Here is a 7,872-nt window from a genome sequence, read left to right on the forward strand (position 1 = left end):
CCAACAACATCAGCAGACGCCGCGCGCTCTTTCTTATGCGCAGGCCGTCAGGGGAACACCCCAGCAGCAGCAGTCACAGAAGCAACGGCAGCGCCGGCAGCGGCAGCGGCGATCCGGTTGCCCGGCGTCCCGTACAGTGCGGCCCGAGCCTGCGGCCGCTTCTCATGGCCAGCCCCCTGACGCACGGGACGCGGAGATCGCGCGCCTAAAGCTGGCGTTGCGCGCCCTCAGCGTACTTTTCCCGGAGGGCACCGATGGACACCGGGCTTGCTTAGAAGCAGCGGGTGCTCCCGCACAGATAAACCAGCATGATGGCTAGCCGCCGGACTCCCTCCCGCATACCATCCATCCTGCAGTGGAACGTGCGCTCACTTGCGGCGCGGTACGCCGAAATGCGAGTTCGCATCGCACAGGATTCGCCGGAAGTTATCGCGCTGCAGGAGGCGTACGTACGTTCACATGACGGGGAGCCCCAGATGCGGCTACCTGGCTACATTGGCTACCACTCAGCCACCACGTGCGAGGAAACCACCTGTGCTGCAGTGCCCTGTTGTGTCATATCTCATCGCCCCGGGTGCGCGATATACGTGCGGCAGCACGTCCAGCACACCCTCCGCGGCTCGGCGGCGGCGACATCTGACGCCCAGAAGTGCGTGGTGGTGACAGTGCGCATCGGGGTGTTGACAAGTCGGTGGCCAGTGTTTATGTGCGTCCAGCTGTCGCGTGGAACGCGCTGTGTTTTCGTGCTGTGTCTTCGTGCTGTGCCCCGCGCCAAATCATCTGTGGTGATTTTAACGCCCACCATAGTGCGTGGAGCAGTGAGCGCCACTCCGCGCGTGGAGACGACCTGCACGACGCAGCAACGCAGCTGGGACTCACCCACTTGAACACCGGCGAGCCCACCTTTCGACGATGCGGAACAACCGGCTCCTGCATCGACGTTGCCTTCGCATCCAGAGGCATCGAGGCGACATGGCGCCGATCACCATCTCTCTGGGGCTCGGATCATTACTCCATCCTAATCGAACCCACTGCGTTGGAGGCGCGCCCCAAACGTGCCTGCTCCATTACCAACTGGAGTGCGTTCAGGCGGGCGGTCGACGAGGCGGCGGCCACTGGCGCAGATTTCTTTTCAAGTGCAGTCCGAAGCGCTCTCGCAGCCACCCAACGAGCAGAGGTAAGGGCAGGGCAGCCCACACCTGATATGAAGCTGCTCAATCTGCGCGAGAAGAGAGATCGCACAGAGCGACGGGCGCGACGGACTGACAGAGCCGCCGACTGGACTGTCTACAACCGCTTGGACGCAGCAGCGCGCCGCCACGCCAACAAGCTATACCGCCGGCAGTGGGCTTCACTATGCCAAAGGATGGAGGAAGATGTCAGCTCGCGGAGGCTGTTTGAAACCCTGCGGCGCATCACCGAACCACAGGCAAACCGTCAACCGCTGGCCGCCCTCGCAATCTCCAGCGGGCTCAGCTTTGTAGAATAGGCAGAGCGGTTTGCCGATCGGTTCGCGCCGCCCAGCCCCGCAAACGCCGCTAACATAGCTGCTCCTGAGAGCCCCAGAAGCGACGCCAGTCCCTCGCCCGTCGCCTCGGAAGGTCCATGTGATGCGCCGTTCACCGCGGCGGAACTGAACAATGCGCTGCAACGCTGCCGCCGCCGCTCGGCGCCCTGACCGGACGGCGTGACATACCAGATGCTGTGAAACCTGGATGCGCAGCAACGACAGGTCCTCCTGCAGCAGATCAACCTGGTGTGGGAACGCGGGGAGCTACGGGAGGATTGGCGAACCGCGGTCGTTTGTCCCATCCGAAAGGCAGAGCGCCCACCTACGGAGCTGAGCGGATACCGGCCAGTGGCATTAACATCGGCGGCAGGTAAGCTCATGTAACATATGGCGTTGCAGCGTCTGAACGAGCGGGCTGAGGAGGCTGATTTGTTTGACGAGCGGCAGACGGGTTTCCGTGGGATGCGGTGCACGGCTGATTCTATATCGGACGTTGTTACAGCGCTGGAGCATGCCAGGGCAGCAGGCCAGGTTGCGCTGCTGCTGCTACTGCACGTCTCGGGCGCTTTTGACAACGTTCACCGCGCACCAATTCTCGCGGTGCTTGAGGGGGCTGGTGTGAGCGGGCGCCTTTTGCGATACGTTCATGGCTTCCTGAGCGGGCGCACCATGCGCGTACGAGTAGGGGGTGAGCTCTCCAAGCCTCGCCCGGTCGACATGGGCGTGCCGCAGGGCTCTGTCCTATCACCATTTCTGTTTAATGTGGCCATGTTGGTGGTGCCGGCCTCCCTCCCCACGAGCGGCCGACACCATGTGTACATGTCCCTATAGGCTGACGACATAGCTCTGTGGTGCTGGGGACCACCGGGCGAGGCGTTCCGCGTGCGGGGGTGCCTTCAGGGAGCCCTGACCGCAATCGATGCCAGCTTGCGCGGCCTTGGTCTGTCGCTGAGCGCGGACAAATCGGTGGCCATGGCCTGCGTTTCGCGCTCGCGTGCGCACCTTGCGCCACTGTCACTGGACGGACTCCGATTCCTTGGCGTAAATCGGTGCGGTACCTTGGCCTGGACATCGACTGGCGCCTTTCCTTCCGCCCCGCGGCGACCAAGGCCTGTCTGCAGATGCAGAGGATCACCGCCGCCGTGCACAAGCTCACCGCTCGAGGCCAGGGCATCTCCCAGCAAGCCGCGCTGCGTCTATACAATGCCGCAGCTTTTGGGGGGGGGGGGGGTGCTCTATGCACTGCCGCTCGTCACGGTGCGCAAGCCGTGCTAGAAGAAACTCGAGCTTCAGCACCGCAAGTCCCTGCGCGTGTGCCTAGGCCTGCCCAAAAACTCGCAGTGCGCCGCAACGTTGGCCGAGGCAGGAGCTCGGCCCCTTGAGCTCCAAGCAGCGCGCAGGGCATTGAATCACAACGACCGGCTTCACCGCGCACCGGACGGCGGCTCGCTGCTGCAGCGTATGCGCTCGCACCCGCGCTTACGAATGGGCACGGCGCTGCTCGAGTATGAGCAATTGACCCAAGGCCCACCCCCCTACGGCTCCTGCGCGCCCTGGCCTGCTGCCTCGGAGGAACAGCGAGAGATCGTCGGCATTGCGGGAAAGCGGAGCACACCCCTCGGTGCTGTGCAGCAGCTGGCCAGAGCCGTCATACACGAGGAGCTCCAGGACCATCTCCTCGTGTACACCGACGGCTCAGTGGCCCGCGACAGCTGCTCCCTTGCTGCGGCGGCCACCATCCTCGCCCTGCGACTGCACAGCCAGCAACACGCAGCCTTCCTGGGCTCCTCCATCACGGCGGAGTTGATGGGGATCCGGCTCGGGCTGTACCTGTTGCTCACCCTCGGCCCTCCGCCGCCCAGGAGTGCTCTGCTGTGCGACTACCGCGCCGCCCTGGGCCGCCAGCAATTTAACGGCCGCGGTACCCCACTAGTGCGGGAAATTCGCTCGCGCATCGAGCGCCACGCGCAGAGAGGTTGTGCCGTGCGTGCACAGTGGGTGCCCGGTCACTGCGGCATCGCCGGCAACGAAGCTGACGACCTCGCGACCGCTGCACACCAACTACCTGCCAGCGATCTTCCCCTTGCGCTGGAGGACGTGCGTGCGGCCATCCACGACCATCTCCGAAAGCAGCACCCCGACCCACGCATCGCGGGAGGTGAGCGCATCGACAGTGTCGCCGGCTGTCGCGCACTTACACGGTCACAACGTGCAATGATCCTCCGCGGGCGCATTGGCTGCGTGTGGCCCGGGAAACGACGGGTGCGTCACGGAATCGCGACGAGTGATGTGTGTGACGGATGCTGTGCAGTGGAAACACTAGAACACCTGCTCCTTCGCTGTTCCGCGTTCGCCGATGCTCGTCGCGATATGCTCGCGGCCTATAGGGCGCAGGGCATACTACCAGACTCCATCAAGACGCTATTGTGGCCGCAGGGCAGTGCGCGCACTCGTGAGCGAACTTTGGTGAGCCTCTGTGCATTCCTCGAACACATGGGCTTGACGTCCCGTCTGTTCTCCGTCAGGTAGTTACAGGCAGTGACCGAACGCTCCGCGAGTTCTACCTTGAACGATTAATAACTGGACGCCCCACTCCAGTTGTAACCAACACAGTGCTGTGCGGATGTGTGATTTAATTTCTCTAAATTGAACTAATCACGCGCACAATCGGGACACATTTCTTATTGTGTAAATAGTTTGTACATATTACTTCTCCCCCTACCCTCTATTCCTGTCCCCTCACCTCTTTAATTTCATTTCTCCATTCTGCCCACTGTCCTTTATTTGCGCTGCCCTAGCTCAGGTGCTTCAGTATCGATGGCAGATGCCGGGGCTAGCAAAAATCTTTTCCTTCCTTTTTACTAATATTTTTAATAAAACCACTACCACCACCATTATTATCATGAAACCCTCATAATAGTCGAAAACATTGAAAACGAAAAATTGGTTTTTGAGGAAAGGAAACGGCCTATTAATTGTCTCTTATCTCGGAGGACACCCACGCCACGCCGTAAGGAAAGAAAGGAAGGAGGGAGTGAAAGAAGAAAGAGAGAGAGGTGCCGTAGTGGAGGGCCCCGGAATAATTTCGACCACCTGGGGATATTTAACCTGCACTGAGATCTGCTGGGTTTTTATGGAGACAAAACACTGAGGCGCCCGTGTGCTGAGCGATGTTAGTGCACGTTAATTATCCTCAGGTGGTCGGAATTATTCCGCAGTCCTCCACTGCGGCACCTCTTTCTTCCTTTCTTCTTTCACTCCCTCCTTTATCCATTTCCTTACGGCGCGGTTCAGGTTTCCAACGATATATGAGACAGATACTGCGTCATTTCCTTTCCCCCAAAACCAATTATTATTATTATTACATCACACAGCACACGGGTGCCTTTGCGATCCGCCTCCATCGAAGCGCGGCCGCCCTGGTCGTGGTTGAACCCAGATACTCCGGCTCAGTTGCCGAGCTCCCTGACCACTGAGCCACAGCGGCGGGTCACATAATAGTCGCCTTTGCTTTTACCAAAAATAAAGTTAGACTTTGGTTTTTGAGGAAAGGAAATGGCGCAGTAATTGTCTCAACTACCGATTGTAGAAACATTAGTGTTCATGGTAGAAGCATTTGTGCGTGGGATTTTAAAATCTTTGGAGTGTTTAATATTTCCCAGCCCTCAAGAACTGTTGCTGTTGCTGCGTATGCAACTATAGGAAGCTGCTGTGCTTGCTTACCCTCTAGTGACCTAAATCGTTGGCCTCAGTGTTTATGAGAGTGTAAAAGAGGGAGTTCGCGTGAAAACGCGTCAAAAACAAAGCTGCACAAAACGAAGGTGGTCTCGGCGGCTGTGGTATTGCTCATGAACTGCCCACTTGCGTCTACGGGTGGCTCTGTGACGAGTACACCAGTGTTCACTCTATTAAACGGCTAAGCAGGTTTCGTTGAATCTCGCGTTATATTGTTGTAATCGTACTGTGAGTTTTTTTAGATGGAGGTGGATGTATTTATAGACAAGGAACACTGTGTCAATCAGAGCTACAGAGACCATACCTTCGTTGTTTTCATTATGGTGCCTCCTGTACGGTGGAACCGAACCGTGCTTCTTGCAATTTCACTGGGAAGTACACCCTTTGTACACTTGTAATAGGCAGTGAGGGGAACGAGAAAAAAATAATTTCCGGTTAAACAGTCAGTACAGCTTCCTTACGTTGGAATGCCTCACAGCAGCAAAAAATAGCCGTGGTGAAATTTTTAACACTGCTATAAGTTTCATATTCTTATGCAACGAATATATCAGTGCCGCGTTGTAAAAAGAACGCACAACGCTTGCTAACAAGCATTGCGACAATTGATCGCACTTCATGCATGTTTTAATTCCAAAGCATTACTGTCTCATTAGGAGTGAAATCGGCGGTGTGTGTCAGTACTCATAGACAGGACAGAAAATCCGAGCGATGGCTGGAAATCTTTGTAAGCGGCCGTTTACCGCAGACCGCAAGCAGAGCGCCTCCACTTCAGACAATGGTATGCATGTCGTTCGTCTATATAAACTCACCGCTGGCGGACCTTCCTTTGGCGCCAGTTTTAAGCAACTAGTGGAGTCGTACGAAAATTGTGAAGCTGCAATTTGCGTACTGTGTTCCTGGAGGCGTCCTACGATTTATTGTTGCATATAGCTTCCATGTGCTAGTGAAGTTGCAGGCTAGCTTGTGACAGGGATTCGAACAGCCGAAATATGCACCTTCTATTTTGTGCCTTTGCAGAGTTTTGTGTCAAAATTGCGATCCAACCATTTGTCGTACTGCGTTGTGGGTGGTGCCGCGCGCTGAGTCGGTAAGGTGGAGACGAGAGGGGCTGGGGAAATGAGTCGGCAGCAGTCGGAGAGAGACCAACCCGGCCCGTGAGAGGAGGAATGTTCCCCCTGTGGGGCTCTGCCGACCCTCTAGCAGTCTTGGCCTTCCAAGCTATTCAAGCGTCCCCTCGTACACCAGTGCCAACCGAATCGGAGTGGGACAGTGTTCTTCGCGCACTCGACCTGTAGGAAAAAGCGTTTGCTCGTTCGCTGGGTTGAAGCAGCGTCGAGGGCCGTTGGGGCCCTAAAATGAGGGCTCCAGCCTCAGTACCGCACTATGCACACCAACCCCTAAAGTAATAAATGTTTTTCGCACACATCTGCGTGTGTGTGGGCGTCGCAAAGAGCCAAACTCACGTCTTGCGTGCACACCATGCAAACTCGGCCAACCCCATCGCCGTGCCGCCAGAGGGTCCAAGCGTTTACGGTCTGGTGCGTCAGTGTACATAAACACAAAAACACGTAGAAGAGACCTTTCCACATATCCATAAAGACATATCCATAAAGAATGCACCCAGGGTCACTAATGCCTTCGCATTCGTGCTCATTAGCGGTCTTATCTCTGCCGATTTTTCGTTTTTTTTATTTTTGTCTTCACCTCTTCGCGTAAGTGGCGTTTCTCCGTTACCATAGCGCCCGTTGTTGTTGTTGTGGCCAGGGTTTACCGCCCGTAAACCGTGTCATATTGATCACGTACTGCTCACCCCTCGAATCCGTTCTTGCGTGTCGTGCTCGTGCCGCCATTGGTTGGGATCCAATATTCGTGTGGATCTCAATTTTGTATGCAGAGTTGGTTGGGCAGCGTCCCCTGTGGAGATTACTTTTGATTTTATTTTCCCACCTAATGTGAAGCATCTGCCTGCAAGGATATTAACTGGAATCCTCTTGGATCACCTAGCCCAGTACCCGCAACATACTGTAATTGCTACAGATGCGTCTGGGGTCGACAGGAAGGCACGGGTTTGTATTTTCTGAGTCTCTGTCGTGGAGCTTTTCGGTCAGAGTCCCGGATTACACAACCTTATTTCTAGCAGAGCCTGGCTCTGGGGCTGGCCGCTTTGGCGATTCCCAAAACTGTTTCTCAAATGATAATTCTCTCAGATTGTCTCTCTGTCTTGCTGGCGCTGGAGTCCACACGAGACGCTTTTTTCAGACTCTCACCAAACTTTTTTATTCCTGGATGGGTGAAAGAGGTGCGCTTCGTTTGGATACGAGGCCACTGTGGTGTTTTACAAAATGAAGCAGCAGACTTTTTGGCAAAAGCAGCTCTAAATGCACCAGTGTCCTGTAGCGTCCCTAATCTTGTTCTTTTTGGAATGACTCGATTTCAGCGTTTTCAGTTCATAACCGCTGCATGCAACGATCCCTTACTCTCTACTGTCGACTACCAACATCTCATGTACCCATGGAAAACTCGTGCGTGTAAAACCCGGCAGTGTCAGGTAACGATGACACTCATGCGGTGCAGGATTCCCCGTTTATATCTGTACTTATGTAGATGCGGATGGTGGTGGTGGATAC

The sequence above is a fragment of the Amblyomma americanum genome, chromosome 8, assembly GCF_052857255.1.
Source record: "Amblyomma americanum isolate KBUSLIRL-KWMA chromosome 8, ASM5285725v1, whole genome shotgun sequence".
NCBI lineage: Eukaryota > Metazoa > Arthropoda > Arachnida > Ixodida > Ixodidae > Amblyomma > Amblyomma americanum.